This window comes from Phyllostomus hastatus, unplaced genomic scaffold (genome assembly GCF_019186645.2).
Source record: "Phyllostomus hastatus isolate PE091 unplaced genomic scaffold, TTU_PhHast_1.1 phas_contig_17, whole genome shotgun sequence".
NCBI lineage: Eukaryota > Metazoa > Chordata > Mammalia > Chiroptera > Phyllostomidae > Phyllostomus > Phyllostomus hastatus.
The window spans coordinates 39,124,160-39,144,081 of NW_025333664.1; positions in this window are offsets into that span (position 1 = coordinate 39,124,160).

Consider the following 19,922-nt stretch of genomic DNA (forward strand, 5'->3'; position numbering starts at 1 on the left):
TCTTGATTGGTTCTAATAGTGGGAATTTGGGTGACATGCAGGCTAATGGGGAGATCTAGTGATTGAGTCTTTGAGCTCTCATCACGTCACAATGCTTAGCTAGCCACCAGCTAGATGGAATTAGTGCCTCTCTTCATTTTCCCTCAAGATTCATCATCAAATGAGTAAATACTAACTTCTTGAATTAACTTGTAATCTCTCCTGCCTTCAGAAGTCAGAGTCAATATTTGTTTGATAATTGGTGACAGAGTACAGTGAAATGAATTGTCTACCCAGCAACTAGAAGACCCATTATGGAATCCACTATTTTCTTTAGCTATGCAGAAGCTTTTCACTTTGATGAGATCCCATTTGTTTACTCTTTCCCTTATGCCCCTTGCTCTAGGGGACATGTTTGATAATTGGTGACTGAGTACAATGAAATGAATTGTCTACCCTTCAACTAGAAGACTGATTATGGAATCTTCCTTTTCTTTTTTTCCTAATGCTAACGATATATCTCATTTCATTATATATACTTTTTTTTTAGTGACCACTAAAATCACTAAATTTGTGATTTAAATTAGTGATTTAGTGATTAAAATAACTAAGATTTTATATTGAGATCCTATTTTCTATATAATGAAATGAGATGTATCGTTAGCATTAGGAAAAAAAGAAAAAGAGGATTCCATAATGGGTCTTCTAGTTGAAGGGTAGACAATTCATTTCTTCTTTTTTACAATTTCTTTATTTTAATCTTTGTTCAAGTACAGTTTTCTCCCTTTTACTCCCACTCCAGCCCATCCACCCAACCCTCCCCACTTCCTTCCCATTACCACCCTCCCCCTAGTTTTTGTCCATGTGTCCTTTAAATTTGTTCCTGTAAACCCATCCCATTCTCCCCTGAAATTCCCTCTTCTCTCCCCTCTAGTCACTGTCAGTCTGTCCTCTATTTCAGTGTCTTTGGTTATATTTTGCTTGTTTCTTTGTTTTGTTGATTAGGTTCCTGTTAAAGGTGAGATCATATGGTATTTGTCTTTCACTGCCTGGCTTGTTTCACTTAGCATAATGCTTTCCAGCTCCATCCAAGCTGTTGCAAAGGGCAGGAGCTCCTTCTTTCTCTCTGCTGCATAGAATTCCATTGTGTAAATGTACCATAGTTTTTTGATCCATTCATTTACTGATGGGCAAGTAGGTTGCTTCTAGCACCTAGCTGTTGTAAATTGTGCTGCTATGAACATCGGGGTGCAAAGGTTCCTTTGTATTGGTGTTTTAGTGTTCTTGGGATATAGTTCCAGCAGTGGAATTGCTGGGTCAAAAGGCAGATCCATTTTTAGTTTTCTGAGGAAGTTCCATGCTGCTTTCCATAGTGGTTGTACCAGTCTGCAGTCCCACCAACAGTGCACTAGGGTCCGCTTTTCTCCACAACCTCTCTAACACTTGTTGTTTGTTGCTTTGTTTATGATGGCCATTCTGACTGGCGTGAAGTGGTATCTCATTGTGGTTTTAATATGCATCTCTCTGATAGCTAGCGATATTGAACATCATTTCATGTGTCTTTGGATTTTCTGTATGTCCTCCTTGGAGAACTGTCTGTTCAAGTCCTTTGCCCATTTTTTAATTGGGTTGCTTGTCTTCTTAGAGTGGAGTCATGTAAGTTCTTTATATATTTTGGAGATTAAACCCTTGTCTGAGGTATCATCGGCAAATATGTTTTCCCATGCAGTTGGTTCTCTATTTATTTTGATACTGTTTTCTTTAGCTGTGCAAAAGCTTTTAATTTTCATGAGGTCCCATTTGTTTATTCTTTCCTTTATGTCCCTTGCTCTAGGGGACATGTGAGTAAAAAAGTTTCTGTGTGAACTATCTGAGATTTTCCTACCTACATTCTCCTCTAGGACTTTAATGGTGTCACGGTTTATATTTAAGTCTATTATCCACCTTGAATTTATTTTTGTATAAGGTGTAAGTTGGTGCTCGAGTTTCATTTTTTTGCAAATAGCTATCCAACACCACTTGTTGAACAGGCTATTTGAATTCCATATTATGTTGCTGTTTCCTTTGACAAATATTAATTGACTGTATAGACTTGAGTTTATTTCTGGGCTCTCTGTTCTGTTCCATTGGTCTATGTGCCTGTTTTTATGCCAGTACCAGGCTGTTTTGATTACAGTGGCCTTGTAGTATTGTTTAGAGTCAGGTATTGTGATCCCTCCTACTTTACTCTTCTTTCTCAAAATTGCAGCAGATATTTGGGGTCGTTTATGGTTCCATATAAATTTTTGAAGTGTTTGTTCTATGTCTGTGAAATATGCCCTTGGTACTTCAATATATATTGCATTGAATGTTTAAATTGCTTTGGGTAGTATGGGCATTGTGATAACATTAATTCTTCCAATCTATGAACACGGTATATGTTTCCATTTGTTTGTGTCTTCCTTGATATCTTTCCTGAGTATTATGTAGTTTTCTGAATACAGGTCTTTTACCTCTTTGTACCTCTTTTACCTCTTCGTTAGGTTTATTACTAGGTATTTTGTTTTTCTTTTTGCTATTTCAAATGGGATTTTGTTCTTGATTTCTGCTTCTGCTGTTTCATTGTTGGTGTACAGAAATGCCTTTGATTTCTGGATATTGACTTTGTATCCCGCTGTTTTGCCAAATTCATTTATTAGGTCAAGCAGTTTTTTTGGTGGAGTCTATAGGATTTTCTATGTACACTATCATGTCATCTGCAAACAGTGACAGTTTTGTTTCCTCCTTTCCAATTTGGATGCCTTTTATTTCTTTTTTTTTGTCTGATCGCTGTGGCTAAAGCTTCCAGTACTATATTGAATAGAAGTGGTGAACGTGGACATCCTTGTCTTGTTCCTGATCTTAGTGGAAAAGATTTTAATGTTTGCCCATTGAGTATGATGTTGGCTGTAGATCTCTCATATATGGCCTTCATTATGTTGAGGAATGATCCCTCTATTCCCACTTTGCTGAGTGTTTTTATCATAAATGGGTGCTATACCTTATCAAATGCTTTTTCTGCGTCTATTGATATGATCATGTGGTTTTTGTCTTTGCTTTTCTTTATGTGTTGTATTACATTTACTGATTTGCAAATATTGTACCATCCTTGCATCCCTGGGATGAATCCCACTTGGTCATGGTGTGTGATCTTTTTAAGGTACTGTTGGATGCGGTTTGCTAGTATTTTGTTGAGGATTTTAGCGTCAATGTTCATCAGTGATATTGGCCTGAAGTTTTCTTTCTTTGTTGTGTCTTTATCTGGTTTTGGAATTAGGATGATGTTGGCCTCATAAAAACATTTTGGGAATCTTCCATCTTTTTGGATTTCTTGGAATAGTCTGTGAAGGATAGGGGTTAGCTCTTCCTTAAATGCTTTGTAGAATTCTCCTGTGAAACCATCTGGTCCAGGGCTTTTGTGTGTTGGGAGTTTTTTGGTTACTGCTTCAATTTCTTTTGGTGTTATTGCTTTGTTCAGGCTTTCTGCTTCTTTTCCATTGAGTTTGGAAGATTAAATTTTTCTAGAAATTTGCCCATTTCATCTAGGTTTTCAAATTTCCTGGCATACAGTTCTTTGTAGTCATTTTTAACAATCCTTTGTATTTCTGTGGTATCTGTTGTAATCTCTCCTCTTTCATTTCTGATTGTGTTCATTTGGGTCTTCTACCTTTTTTTCTTGATGAGTCTGCTTAAAGGCTTGTCGATTTTGTTTATCTTTTCAAAGAACCAGCTCTTGGATTCATTGATCCTTAGAATTGTGCTTTTAGTTTCTATGTCATTTAATTCTGCTCTGATCTTGGTTATTTCCTTCCTTCTGCTTGCTCTGGGCTGCCTTTGTTGTTGTTCCTTGAGTTCTTGCAGACGTAGGGTTAGGTTGTTTGTTTGAAATGTTTCTAACTTGTTTAGGTGGGCCTGTATCCCTATGAACTTGCCTCTCAGGACTGCCTTGGCTGTGTCCCATAAGTTTTGGGTTGTTGTGAGTTCATTTTCATTTGTTTCCAGAAACCTCTGATTTCTTCCCTAATATCATTCTTGACCCATTCATTGTTTAATAGAATGCTATTTAATCTCCATGATTTTGAGTGTTTTGGATTTTTTTCCTTGGGGTTGGTTTCTAGCTTCAGTCCCTTGTGATCCGAGAAAATGCTTCATATGATTTCAATTTTTTTGAAATTGCTGAGGCTTATTTTGTATCCTGCCATATAGTCTATCTTTGAAAATTTTCCGTGTACATTCAAAAAGAATATGTATTTAGCTTCTTTGGAATGGAGGACTCCGTATATATCAGTAAAGCCCATTTCATCTAGGGTATTGTTCAATGCCACAATATCTTTGTTGATATTTTATTTAGAAGATCTGTCCATTTTTGATAGTGGGGTGTTAAAATCCCCTACAATAATTGTGTTGCTGTCGATATATTTGTTGAAGTCCTCTAAGATTTTCTTTATTTATTTGGGTGCTCCTATGTTGGGTACATATATATTTACAATATTTATGTCTTCTGGTGACTACTTTGCTTGAGTATTATGAAATGTCCTTCTGGGTCTAGCTTAATGGCCCTTTTTTGGAAGTCTATTTTGTTAGATATGAATATCGCTACCCTGGCTTTTTTTTTTCCTGTCCATTTGCTTGGAAAATTTGTTTCCAGCCCTTCACTTTCAGCCTGTGCAGGTCTTTTATCCTAAGGTGGGTCTCTTGTAAGCAGCATATGTGTGGGTCATGTTTCCTTATCCATTCAGCTATTCTATATCTTTTGATTGGAGCATTTAATGCATTTACATTTAAGGTTATTACTGATAGGTACTTATTCATTGTCTTTTATATACGTGTGTTCCTCTCTCTCTCTTTTCCTTTCTTTCCTTAAAGCAGTCCCTTAGCATCTCTTGCAGAGCTGGTTTAGTGGAGGTGTATTCTTTCAGACTTCTTTTGTCTGAGAAGCTTCTTATTTGGCCTTCTATCTTGATTGAGAGCCTTGCTGGGTAAAGTAGCTTTGGTTGCAGACCTCTGGGTCTCATTACTTGGAATATTTCTTGCCATTCTCTTCTGGCTTGGAGTGTTTCCATTGAGAAGTCAGCTGTTAGCCTTATTGGGGCTCCCTTGGATGTTAGTTCCTGTTTTTCCCTTGCTGCCTTTAATATTCTCTGTTTGTCTTGAAATTTTGCCATTTTAATTATGATGTGTCTTGAGGTGGGCCTCTTTGGGTTCCTCTTGATTGGGACTCTCTGTGTGTCCTGGATTTGTGTGACTTTTTCTCTCATCAAATTAGGGAAGTTTTCCTTTGTTACTGTTTCAGATAGGTTCTATTTGTTACTCTTCTTCTTCTGGTATCCCTATTATACGGATATTATTATGTTTCATATTGTATTGCATATCTCTTAACCGTCTTCATTCTTCCTGAGCCTCTTTTCCTTTTCTTGCTCTTTCTGGGTGTTTTCTTCTACTTTGTCCTCTAGCTCACTGATCCGATCTTCTGCTTCATCAATCCTGCTTTTCATTCCTTCTACTGTGTTCTTCAGTTCAGAAATTGTATTCTTCATTTCCTCTTGGCCCTTGTTGAGAGTTTCTATTTCCTTTTTTCATGTTGATGTAGTTTTCAGTGAGTTCATTGTAGCTTCCCTGTAGTTTCTGGTAGCTCTTTGTGAGCTCATTGAACTTCCTGACGATCATTGCTTTGAACTCAATATCTGATCGTTAAATTGCCTCTATTTCATTTAGCATTCTTTCTGAGGCTTCCTCCTTTTATTTCATTTGGGGATTGTTTCTTTGTCTTCCCATTATTTGTGAGACTCTTCTTGTTAGCCTCAGCTTCTTAAATTGATCTGTTCTGGCTCCCTGGGTTTGTGGTGTGAACTTCTGGAGTAGAATAGCAGTGAGTTTCAGTGGTGCAGTTTCCTTGATCTCCCAATCTCACTGGTCTTGGGCTGTCATTTAAGTTGACTTTGTGTTTGCCTTTCGGTTTTGATTGTTGTTGGGTCTTTCTTTGGTGGTTCCTTCCCACCAGCTAGTTAAATGAGGGTCACTCTGTCTACCACCTCTTGTATTTTGTTGTGCTGGTGAGGGCAGATTGTGTTGAAGCTGGTTCTTTTGTGTGTAAAAGGTTTTAAGAATTCTCTCTTGCTCTTGTTCAGTTGTGTGTATTGGGTACTGTGTCTACTGTTTTGTTGTATTTCCAGATAAGTCCTGGATTGAGGTTTGTGTGGTTACCACTCCCTCCTTCACCATCTTCTGTTGTAATCTGTTAATGCTTCCTTTGTTGTTGCGTTCCTCTTCCAGTGGGTATCCTGGTGTTTGCCGCTTCCACCTACTCTTTTTTGTGATTAGTTGGAGGGGGAGGCAAAATGGTTTTATACGGCAAGATAGTATTCTATGATATTTACGGTAGCAGCCAGTAGAGAAGAGACAGGAGATCCTTTGACTATGTATAGTGTTAACCATGATCTTCCACCCAGGTAGCTGATTTTTAGAAAGGATGGAAAGAAGGTAAGACTCTTGTTGGGGAAGGAAGGATTGTGAGTTTGATCTAGAAAGCAGTGAGGTTGATGGAGGTCAAATTCTAAGGTAAGGTGAGAGTAAAAGAGAGTAAGTAGGTGTAGTGTGTGAGAGAATACAGTTAAGCACTACAGTATTAGAGTTCAGGAAACTTTGAAATGAGCTAAGTTCTGGGAGGGGTGTTGTGAGGTAATTGCAATTGCATGGAACAGCAATTATTTACAATAATATTATGACAACAATCATATGACAGAATCTATGAGATCTAGGTAACAAGAATAGTAAGTACAGAACCATGAGTAAGGTGCTAATGGGATACAGGGTAGTTAAAGGACAGTAGATTAGCAATACAGTATGGAAAGAGATATCAGGGGAAAGCTGTAAGGTCATACAAAATAACCAGCCTAGCAAAGCAAACTATACAAAAAGAAGAGGGATACAAAAATCCTATTAAAAAAGATGTAAGAATACTGGAAAAATAATAATAATACAAGTATGCAATAACTTGCAGGTTCTCTGTAATAGCAGAGTGAAATTTGTCTCAATGTTCCAGCTGTTGTGATGCCCCTTCTTTGGGTTCAACTTTGGTCTTTACACAGATCCAGGGTTTTGTCTCACTTGTAGGTATTTTAAAAAAATAAAGATAAAAAATGTAGACAAAGGAAGGAAAAAGAGATAAAATTGGAGGAAAGAAAGGAGGAAGAAATAAAACAAGAAATCAGGAAAGAGAGGAAAAAGAAATTAAAAGAATAAAATAATAAAAATTAAAAATTAATTGTTAAAAAAATAGAATCCATTTAAAAAGTCTCTTGGTTTCAAAGTGGCCAAACCAGTTTTTCTGCTCTTGCTGGCTGTGGCAGACTGAGGGGTGATTGATATGGCTTTTCTTCCTTGGTCAGTGGAGCTTGCACTGGCTCCAGCACTGTCTGGGAAGCTAATGTGGCTCCTCAGCCCTACACCCTGGGTGTGGGAATCAGGCCTTTCTCCAGGGTTACTGCTGTGGGCTGGGGTGTGTGGCTGCTCTCCCCATTCGCCTGTGCCTGTGTGCCCTTGGCTAGGTGGCAGGGAGGCTGGAGCAATTGATCACTTCAGGAGAATTCCCCAAACTGTGTCTGTCTATTCACTTCTTCCTCTTGAGAAATTCCTCCTGTTCAAGCCTGGTCCTCCACACAGTGGCCTGGCTCTTTCCACCTCCAAACTCTCCAGCCAGACCAGTGACTGTAGGGATCAGGGCACGACCCAGCCCCTCTGGTGTCCACAGCCTCCAAAGGTGTTCACAGCCCTTGTGTGTTTGCTAGCACCTGGATTCCTCCCAGTGCCGCTCAGACCCTGTTTGACTGGGGAGGGAGCAATTGTCAGGGCTCTTTCCCAAGGATTCTGTGGCAAACCCAGCAGTGGGCCCTGGGCCTGGGGCTGCAGCCCTCAGACCACACGCTGGTCCCCGGGAACCTACCTTGTTGCAGCACTCTTCTTAGGATCCGGTTTTTCGGTTCTGCCACATTCCTTGGTCCCTTATTTTCCCATATGCTGAGATATGTTGGTTGCTTGCTTCTCTACTCCATAGATCAGTCAGGATTTTCTCCCCTGAGCAGAGGGAAGACAAATCTGCTCCTTCCTACTCTGACGCTATCTTAGATTCCTTAAGTGAGTTTTTCCTTTGTTTTCTTACTTTTCAGAGACTGCCCAGCATTGCAGAATTGGAAGATACTATCAAATTCTCCTCTATGTAAATTAGAATGGTAATATCAATTTACAAAATTAGTTCCAAGGATAATGTGGGCTGGTGAACAGACTGTGTAATGAAGGGAATTCAGCTTTAGACTAAACTAAGTTTGGTGAGGTTAGTCATTCATTTCATTGTACTCAGTCACCAATGATCAAACATGTCCCCTAGAGCAAGGGGCATAAGTGAAAGAGTAAACAAATGGGATCTCATCAAAGTAAAAAGCTTCTGCATAGCTAAAGAAAACAGTATCAAAATAAAAAGAGACCCAAACATATGGGAAACATATTTGCCAATGATACCTTAGACAAGGGTTTAATTTCCAAAATACATAAACAACTTACATGACTCCACTCTAAGACAAGCAACCCCATTATAAAGTGGGCAAAGGACTTGAACAGACACTTCTCCAAGGAAGACATACAGAGGATCCAGAGACACATGAAAAGATGCTCAGTATAGCTAGCTATCAGAGAGATGCAAATTAAAACCACAATGAGATACCACTTCACACCAGTCAGAATGGCCATCATAAACAAGGCAACAAACAACAAGTGTTGGAGAGGTTGTGGAGAAAAGGGGACCATAGTGCACTGTTAGTGAGATTGCAGACTGGTACAACCACTATGGAAAACAGTGGTTTTCCATATGGAATTTTCTAGGAAAACTAAAAATGGATCTGCCTTTTGATCCAGCAATTCCACTGCTAGGATTATATCCTGAGAACCCTGAAACAACAATCTAAAAGAACCAAAGCACCCCACTGTTCATAGCAGCACAATTTACAGTAGCCAAGTGTTGGAAGCAACCTAGGTTCCCATGAGTAAGTGAGTGGATCAAAAAACTATAGTACATTTACACAATGGAATTCTATGCAGCAGAAAGAAAGAAGGAGCTCCTACCCTTTGTGACAGCATGAATGCAATTGGAAAGCATTATGCTAAGTGAAATAAGCCAGGTGGTGAAAGATAAATACCATATGATCTTACCTTTAACAGGAATCTAAACAACAAAACAAACAAGCAAAATATAACCAAAGAAACTGAAATAAAGAACACTGTCAAGTGACCAGAGGGGAAAGGGGAGGGAATTTCAGGGAAAAAGGGGAATGGTTTAGAGGAACAAGTATAAAAGACACATGGAAAAAAACTAGGCGGGAGTGGTGATGCAAACACCGGTCCCCAGTGTTGGCATCATTATGGATGAAATGAGACATTCACATGGACTACCAAGTCCGGTGGAGAAAAAAAGACAGCATGGCTTTTCTCTCAAGAGGAGCAAAAGCCTCGGCCCTTGCTGTGACCGACCTTTATTAGGTTTCTCGGTACATTAGATGATGGTCCTCATTTACTATGCACAGTTTCACTTTAGGTGGTTACCTTTTATTGAAAACAAAGGAGCCAATGCTGCTAATCACATCACAGAAGATGGATATTTGCAAGCAAAAAGGCAAAAGTGATTGAACTGGTTACACTCATCCTTGGAAGGTTTACCATGGATTTTAGGAAGTTACTTTGCAGTAAATGTCTTCAATCCAGGGTGAGGGAGTTTTAGCAAAAAGCAAGACTCATAGCAGCCTAGGTACATTTCAGGCCTGCTTCCCCACAGGAGAACCTATCTGTGGGTGTGGGTCCTGTGCATCTCCCCGTGGGAGCTGGCCCCACACCATGCAGAGCGGTCTCCTACAGGGAGTGGAAATGGGAGGGAGGTGGGGAGGGTTGGGGGGTAGGCTGGGATTGGAGTAAAAGACAGAAAACTGCACTTGAACAACAATTAAAATAAGAAAAATTGTTTAGATATTTGACATTATTTTTCTTTTTAAATCTTTCACTTTCCCACTAAAATCAGGAACAAGACAAAGGTGTCCATTTTCACCACTTCTATTCAACATAGTACTGGAAGTTCTAGCCACAGTGATCAGACAAGAAAAATAAATAAAAGGCATCCAAATTGGAAAGGAAGAAGTAAAACTGTCATTGTTTGCAAATGATATGATAGTATACATAGAAAACCCTATCGACTCCACAAAAAAACTACTCAATCTAATCAGTTAATTTGGCAAAACAGTCAAATACAGCAGGATATAAATTCAATATTCAAAAATGGAGGGCATTTTTTACACCAACAATGAAATGTCAAACAGAAATTAGGAAAAAAAATCCCATTTACTATAGCAACAAGAAAAATAAAGTACCTAAGAATAAACCTAACCAAGGAGGTAAAAGACCTGTACTCAGAAAACTATACAACACTTAAGAAAGAAATTAAGGAAGACACAAATAAGTGGAAACATATATCATGTTCATGGGTCGGAAGAATTAACATCATTAAAGTGTCCATACTACCCAAAGCAATTTATAGATTCAGTGCAATCCCTATTAAAATACCAATGACATATTTCTCAGACATAGAACAAATTTTTCAAAAATTTATATGGAACCATTAATGATCCCAAATAACCTCAGCAATTTTGAGAAAGAAGAACAAAGTAGAGGGATGACAATACCTGATATCAAACTATGTTACAAGTTCACTGTAATGAAAATAGCTTGGTACTGGCATAAGAACAGACACATAGATCACTGGACAGAATAGAGAGCCCAGAAATAAACCCATGTCTTTATGGTCAATTAATATTTCACAAAGAGGGCAGGAGCATAAAATAAAGTAAAAGTAGCCTCTTCAACAAATGGTATTGGGAGATCTGGACAGCTACATGCAAAAAAAATAATGAAACTTGATCATCCACTTATGCCATACACAAAAATAAACTCAAGATGGACAATAGACTTAAATATAAGTCATGACACCATAAAAATCTTAGAGGAGAACATAGGCAGGAAAATCCCAGATATTCCACTTAGTAATATTTTCACATATATGTCTCCTAGAGCAATATAAATGAAAGAGTGAACAAATGAGACTTCATCAAAATAAAAAGCTTCGGCATGGCTAAAGAGAACATCTGCAAAATGTAAAGGGAACAAACGATATGGGAAAAATCATACCTCACACAAGGGTTTGATGTCTAAAATATATAAAGAACTCACATGAGTCCACACCAGGAAGAAAAACAATCCTATTAACAAATGGGCAAAGGACCTGAACAGATTTTTCTTTATGGAGGACATACAGAGGGCTCAGAGACATATGAAAGGAAGCTCACCATCACTAGCCATCAGAGAGATGCAAATAAAAACCTAAATGGGATACCACTTCACACTGCTCAGAATGGCTGTCATAAACAAATCAACAAACAACAAGTGCTTCTGAGGATGTGGAGAAAAAGGAACCCTAGTACACTATTGGTGGGAATGCAGACTGGTGCAGCCACTGTGCAAAACAGAATAGAATGTTCTAAAAAAAACTAAAAATTGAACTGCCTTTTAACCTGGCAACTCAACTGCTGGGATTATACCCTAAGAATCTTGAATCACCCACTCAAAAGAACCTATGCAACCCAATGTTCATAGCAGCACAATTTACAATAGCCAAGTGGTGGAAGCAAACTTAGTGCCCACCAGTAAATGAGTGGATCAAAAAACTATGGTACATTTACACAATGACATACTTTGTGAAAGAAAGAAAGAAAGAGCACCTACCCTCGTGACAGCATGGATGGAACTAGAGAGTATTAGGCTAAGTGAATTAAGCCAGGCAGTGAAAGACAAATACCCTATGATCTCACCTATACGTGGAACCTAGTCAACAAAGCAAACAAGCGAGCAAAATAGAACCAGAGACATGGAAATAAAGAACAAATTGACAGTTACCTGAGGGAATTGGGGGTGGGGGTGGGTAATGGGGGAAAGAAGAGGTATGTTCAAGTCAAGGAATGTGTATAAAGAGCCCATGGACAAAGACAACAGGGGTGAAAGGATTGAATGTGGAAGGTAGGGGTGGGTAGGGCAGGGGAGAGTAACGGGAAAAATGGGGACAACAGTAATTGAATGACAGTTAAAAATCTTTCAAGTTCCATGTGTATTTAATTATAATACAACACAAGTTTTAAATTTATTGAAGAATAAGTGACAAATACAATTGTATATATCTAAAGTGTATGATAATTCAATATACACATGTATTATAGAATGATTGCCAATATCAAGATAATTAAAACATCCATCGCATCATACAGTTCACTCTGTGTGTGTGTGTATGTGTGGTGAAAATGCTTAAGATCTATTCTCAGTGACTTTCAAATATACAATACTGTATTCATTGCATTATTAACCATTGTCACCATGCTGTACAGAGGTGAGCAAAACTGGTTTACAGTTGTCATGCAAATAAATAATATAATAATTAATATATAGTAATACAATAATAATAAACTATGTTTTGCATACTCACATCTGTAAACCTACTTTTGCCCATCCCTGTATGTTAAATTCTCAGAGCTTATTCTTTGTAAAACTGAAAATTTTTACTCTTTTACCTATATCACCCCATTTTTCCTTCTGCTGAGTCCCTGGCAACCACCATTCTATTCTCTGTTTCTAAGAAACCAGCTTTTAAAAAGAAAAAAGGATTCTGTATGTAAGTGGAATCATAGCATATTTGTCTTTTTCTCTCTGGCTTATTTCACTTAGCATAATGCCCTCAGGGTCCACCCATGTTGTTACAAATGATGGGATTTCCTTCTTTATTATGGCTGAATAATATTAATATATATTTACATACCCATGCATATTTACATAAAACCAAGATATGGAAAGAATCTGTGTTCATCAACAGATGAATGGATGAAACAATTTGTATATATTCACATCACTGTGATGCATATTTTGTAAGATGTTTGACATAATGAATTGTATTCACTGATTTGAAAAGAATACTATGAACACCAAAACACCTCATTTATACAGTACAGGCATACCTCGTTTTATTGCACTTTGCAGATGTATTTTCATCAATATTGAGGCAAAGGACCTCCACAGGAAAAAGATTACAAGTTACTGAAGACTCAGGTGATGTTATAATTTTTTAGCAATAAAGTATTTTTAGGCCCAGGAGAGGTAGCTCAGTTGGTTAGAAGTTCATCCTGATATGCCAAGGTTTCAGGTTAGATCTCCAATCAGGGCATGTAGAAGAATAAACCAATGAATAAATAAATAAGTGGAATGACAAATAGATGTTTCTCTCTCTCTCTTTCTCACCTTCTCTCTCTCTCTAAAATCAATAAAAGAATTTAAAATAATAATAAATACAAATTTTAAAGGTGTTTTTAAATTAAGGTATGTAAGTTTTAAAATACATGTCATTGCACATTTAACATATCCCAGTACAGTGTAAACTTTTATATTCATTGAGAAACCAAAAAATTCAGGACTTTCTTTATTGTGATATTCACTTTTTTATGTTGGTCTAGATCCAAACCCACAAAATTTCCAAGGCATGCCTGTATTCTTTGAGAATATGGCATTTCATGTAAATGCATTAATTATATATACCTTTAAATGTCATGGCAACTTAGCATTTTGAGCATTTGTGAGAGAAATATTTCTAAAGCAGGTGAGACTCTTAAGTAGAGTGTCTACGAAGTTTAATCTCCCTGATGACTCATATTCACCATTATGATCATCAATTACTCCTTCATAATACAATGCAGTGACACAGTGACTCCATGCCCAGTAAAGGTGACTATTGTGTGAATTCCTTTATTCCTGACTTTCCCTGTGGAGAACTAGACCATTTGTCAAGTGTTTTACATCAACATCTATTAATGGCACTCAGGGTGAGAGTACAAGCAATTGAGTCACCCTTTATTGGTTCTTGTTAGAAAACTGGTGTTTTTAAGATGGTTTTTGTTTGGAAGGTTTTGTCTGTGTTGGCTAGCCTGCTCTTACTGGAAACAGGAGTTTTTCAGAAGCTATGTTTACATTTTTCTGTTCATCTGACTAGTGCACTATATATAACCCACCCAATATAAAACCTTTTTATTATTGGTCTTGGTTCATATAAACCAAAGAATAAAGATGAATCATCAGGATGATAAAGTAAGATGTCTCCTGGGCTGCCATCCAAGCAGAAGTCCAAGGAAGAAATTTGACTGGCACAGACCAGGATCCCCACCATCCACACCCCCAGTATGTAAAATAATATCAATGAGACTTCTGTTATCAGTCCCCATTACTGGGGCCATACCACCCTCTCCCAGATATGAGATGGGAATCCATGAGCCATGAATTGATGCTGATGGGGAGCTTTGGGGCAAATAGTCACAGCTGTAATGCATTGCAAGTTTTCTAAGAATTGGTCTGTGCACTAAAAAGAACTTGGCTCCCAGGGGAGGTTACATCATGGAACCTTTTAGCTGTCCCACTAGCCTGCAATGATGTGTAAGAGTTGCCTTGCTCCAGGATTTGTGACAGAGGGTATTTGATGCAGTCATTTACATAAAAACATAAATGATGTATTTTTTCCAGTTCCTGGGTTTTGGTGAACAGAAGGTTCTTTCTAGTGCACTGTGATGAATGTTCTTATCTTTAGCAGCAGCTAAGCCTCCAACAGTAAAATTACAGGCAGCAAATAGACAAGTTTCTTCTGACAGGCCAGACACCAGAAGTGTAGGTGGAAGGGTTCAGGGCTGTCTTTTGAACCAAAACAGAAGAAAGATGAACCAACAAAGTGTCTGTTTTGCTTGCTGTTTGTTCCCTTCCTTTGAGGAAATATGTAACTATTTTGTAACTATTTATACACGGATGCAGGTAATTTTTCTTTTTTCTTTTTCAAAGAGAAAGGTAAAAGACATTGTCTTTGTCACATCAAACTGGAATAGCTTCAGTCTCGTCCTCTGTATTTCTGTGGTAATTGGCTCCATGAGCTACAACAAAGCAGATCTGTACTGAACAGAATGAGACCATCTGGGCCTGAGCAAAGTTTGCTTCCTGGATGAGGGAAGGAACAAGTCTGGCTTAGGCTGTTGGCTCTTACTTGAAGAGAAGTTAATGGTCTAAAGACCTTCCTTTGTTCCTTGTTTTTTTGCCTAGACCCAAGGGACAGCCACCCCACCTGTCCTTTAGAGGGGGATGCAGCACACTCTTCATGTCCTGTAAACTGCAGAATTGAATGTCCTCAGTTCAATGTCCTACTGACCTAGATTTATACAGCAGCCATTGGTGAGCAAGACTATGTACTGGAGCTGGGGTGATTATGCCTATGGGCCATAGGGCCATCCTTCAAGGGACTTACAGTTTGGTTAGAGAAACAAGAGGAATACTTAAAAATTAAATAAGACAAAGTCAAAACAGAGCAACCAAATCAACAATATAACTGCCCGCCAAAGAGCTGCCATCTCAGAATTCCTTTCCCCTACCCTTGACCATTGCAATGTAAGCATGTTCAGTTCATTGTTCATCTCTTTCCTCTTACATAGCTATTTGCTTGTCTGTTGGGTGCAGGAATTTGTGGATTTTTGAGCTGGAGATTATTAAAGCATATCTCTCTGTTTTCTTGGTTCATGGTACACTGTAAATCACAGCCATTCAGAGAACGCTTTACAAAATTTTCCTAACACTGCATTTCATTTGTGGAAGGAAAAAAATGCCTGCATTTAACTTCTGCTTCCCAACCTTCAGTTGACAGAAACCAGGAAACTGCTCAATTTCATGTTTACTTCAAAATACTCTATTTTAGCCAAGTGTCTGGCTCCTCCATTCTGTAAATGAAAGGCACCACCATTGTGCCTCCTATTTTTTTCCTTTCTCCCTGTGTTGGCTGATGCTTATGTCCAAAAGGCAGGTTTCAACAAATTGCATTCTGATTGACTGACCTGGATTTCCTCTGGGGAGCTGAACACTAAAGCCAAATGGATCTGACCAAATCTTGTTTTGCTGTTTTTTTTTTTGTTTTTTGTTTGTTTGTTTGTTTTTTTTGTCTTTTTGAGAAACAGCCTTGGGTGTGTTTTGTGAAGAACATAATTTAAGAACCATGGTATAAGCCAGAGTCACAGTAAAGACAGTTTTAGACTTGGATGGAATCTCAGGTTATCTGTCCTATGCCTTTAGCTATTCAAGAAGACTTATGGTCTTCTTCTAGGAACGTCTGTTGAGACCAAGTATTTAAGTTAAAGTCATAGACCTCTGAATGATTAAAGCTTGTCTTTTGACTGTTGGTTCACCTTGATATTTGTCTTGAGCTTGAATCTTATAGCCATTTTAATCTACTTAACCAAGGATACTTGTATCCAAAGTGAGGTATGGTCCCTGAAAGAGACAAAAAATGGACTTTACCCAGAAGCTTCCAGAAGGAATGCAGCTATGATGACTTGTTGATTTTAGACTTCCCACTGCAAGTACTGCATGACAGTAAATTTGTGTTGTTTTAAGTCACTAAGTTTGTGGTTATATATTGCAGCAGCAATGGGAAATCAATACAGATTTCAGTATCTGGAAATGTGGTACTGCTGTAACAGATACCTAAAAATGTTGAAGCAGCTTTTGAATTGGATAATAGGTAAAAGCTGGAAGAATTTTAAAGGCCATGATAGAAGAATTCAAGGTTGCCTCAAACAGACTATTGGTTAGAAATATGGATGTTAAAGACTGCCTGTGAAGGCTCAGGAAGAAGTAAGGAGCATGGTAGTGAAAACCTGTGTTATTTTATAGAATACCTATATCACCATAAACAAAACATCAGTGGAAATAAGAACATTAAATATTCTTCTGTGAGGTCTCAGAATGTCATTGGAAAACAAAGGAAATGATATCCTTTTTATATAGGAGTAGAAAACTTGCCTGTGTTCTGTCCTCCAGTCATGTGGAAAGCAGAACTTATAAGTGATGAACTTAGATATTTACCTGAAGAGATTTCAGAGCAAAATATTGAAAGTGCAGACTAGTTCCTTCTTGCTGAGAAGAAAGAGGTAAATTGAAGGGGCAGTTATTAATCAAAAAGGGACAAGGACTTAAAATATGGGAAATTCTTAGCCTAGCCAGACTGCAAAAGACACCAAAATTAGAAGGTCCACTGTTGGGAAAATGTGCTCTGGAGAGAAGCCAAATTGTAGCTGGACAAACTTTTGTTAGTGCTTCAGGAAGAAGAAAAGAGTACAATGTTTAATCACACATAGAGCTCTCTGAATTAATTAGGTTTGGGACTCATGAGTCTCCTCAGTTACCTCAACAGAAACCAAAAGTTAACATGGAATTATCCAGGAAATATGTCTAGGGGATTCTTTTGTTTCATGTAGTAAATCCCCATAACATACATGAAAGAACCACCAGTTTTTGAACATTATGCCATCAGAAATACCAACAGCATTTTTTAGTATATGTGCTGCTGAAGCAAATTAAAACCACAATGAGATACCACTTCATAACGGTGAGAGTGACCATCATAACCAAATCAACAAACACCAAGTGATGGTGAGGTTGTGGAGAAAAACAAACCCTAATGCACTGTTGGTGGGAATGTAGACTGAGACTGGTGTAGCCATTGTGGAAAACAGTATGGAATTTCCTCAGAAAACTAAAAATGGAACTGCCTTTTGACCTAGCAACTGCACTGTTGGGATTATATATACCCTAAAAATGCTGAAACACCAAATGAAAAGAACTTATGCACCCTAATGTTCATAGCAGCATGATTTACAATACCCAAGTGCTGGAAGCAACCTTAGTGCCCATCAGTAAATGAGTGGATCAAAAAACTATGGTACATTTATGCAATGGAATGCAAATGGAATGAAAGCAGAAAGAAGGAAGGAGCTCCTACACTTTGCTAAATCATGGATGGATCTGGAGAGCATTACACTAAGTGAAATATGCCAGGTGACAAATACCATATGATTTCAGCTATAAGTGGAACCTAATCAACAGAACAAACAAGTAAGCAAAATATAACCAGAAACATTGAAATTAAGAACAAACTGAGAGTAACCAGACAGGAGGTGGGAAGGGATAATGGAGGGGAAAGGAGGAAGGGTTGTCAGAAACATGTATAAAAGACATATGGACAAAGTCAAAGTGGAATAAGGTTGAGGGTGGAAAGTGGACATGGCTGGGGTTGGGGGGAATGAGGGGGGCAAATGGAGACAACAGTACTTGGACAACAATAAAAAAAGAAACACCAACAGGTATTACATTTGTAATAATTTGTTTTATAGTAGTAGAAAATAAATATACCTACTCAATAGCCATATTTCCTGTCTTTGTCAAAATACTTTGTTTTATTTGTTTTATTAAAGACTTTGTTTAGAGCAGTTTTTAATGCGTACAACAAAATTAATGGGAAGATATAGAGATTTCCTCTCTACCCCTGCCTCCACACATGCATAGCCTCCCACAGTCTGAACATCCCCTACCAGAGTGGTGTATTTTTTACCACTGATGAACTTACTTTGACACATCATAATTATCAAGTCCATAGTTTACATTATAGTTCACTCTTGATGTTGTACATTGTATGTGTTTGGACAAATATATAATGGCATGTATTTCTCATTATAGTATCATATGAAGTATTTTCACTGCCCTAAAAATTTCATGTTCTGTCCATTCATTCTTCCCCCACCCTCCAACTCCTGGTAACCACCAATTTTTTACTATGTTCACAGTTTAGTCTTATACAGAGTGTTATACAGTTGAAATTATACAAAATGTAGCACTTTCACATTCTTCTTTGATTTCTTTCCTTAGAGCTTTGTGGTTTTCCTCATACAAACCTCATACATATTTTGTTAGGTTTATACCTAAGTATTTCATTTTGGGGGGTGCTAGTGTAAATGATATTGCATTTTTAGTTTCAAATTTCATTCATTAATTGCTGATACATAGGAAAATGATGGACTCTGTATCATCATATCCTCCAACTCTGTTAAAATTGCTTATTAGTTCCAGGGGTTTTGTTGTTGTTGATTCTTTCAGATTTTCTACATAGATAATTATGCCATCTGCAAACAAAGATAGTTATATTTATTTCTTCTCAATCTATAATATACCTTTTTTTTTCTTGGTTTATTGCATTAGTTAAACTTTTAGTGCACTCTTGAAAAGGAGTGGTGAGAGTGGTAAGAAGTAATATCATTGCCTTATACTTGATATTCGTTTAAAGCTTGAGTTTCTCATCATTAAGTTTGATGCTACCTGTGGGGTTTTTTTTTCAGATATTCTTAATCACATAAAGGTTCCCCTCTCTATTCCTAGTTTACTGAGAGTTCATTTATTTATTTTTATCACAAGTGGGTATTTGATTTTAATAGCAGCAACCATGCTCAGCAACTTTCCTCAACCTCCTCCCAACTAAGTGTGACCATGTGAGTAAATTCTGGCTACTGAGAAATAAGCAGAAGCTATGAGGAAAGACTTCTAGACTTGTTCCTTAAAAGTGGGGGAAAGATGGCCAGGAAAGGCCTCTTTGGCCTTTCTATCTTTTCATTTTCCTGTGCCTGGAATATAGATAGGATGGGTGAAGATTAAGTCACCATCGTGGACCATGAGGATAAGCCATTTATAAAGATGGAAGTCATGTGATAAGGAAGGTGGAATAGAAAGGGCTAAGGAAACTCTGTCCCTGTGAGTTTACACCATAATTGTTTTACCCATTGTGGACTACCAACCTCTGGGTTTGGCATCTGTAATTGTTGTTTATTACTGTGTAACAAATTACCAGAAACTTAGCAGCTTAGAACAATACAAATTTATTATATTATACTTTCTGTGGGTCAGGAGTTCAGGTATAGCTGGGCTTTCTGCTCAGGATCTTGTCAGGC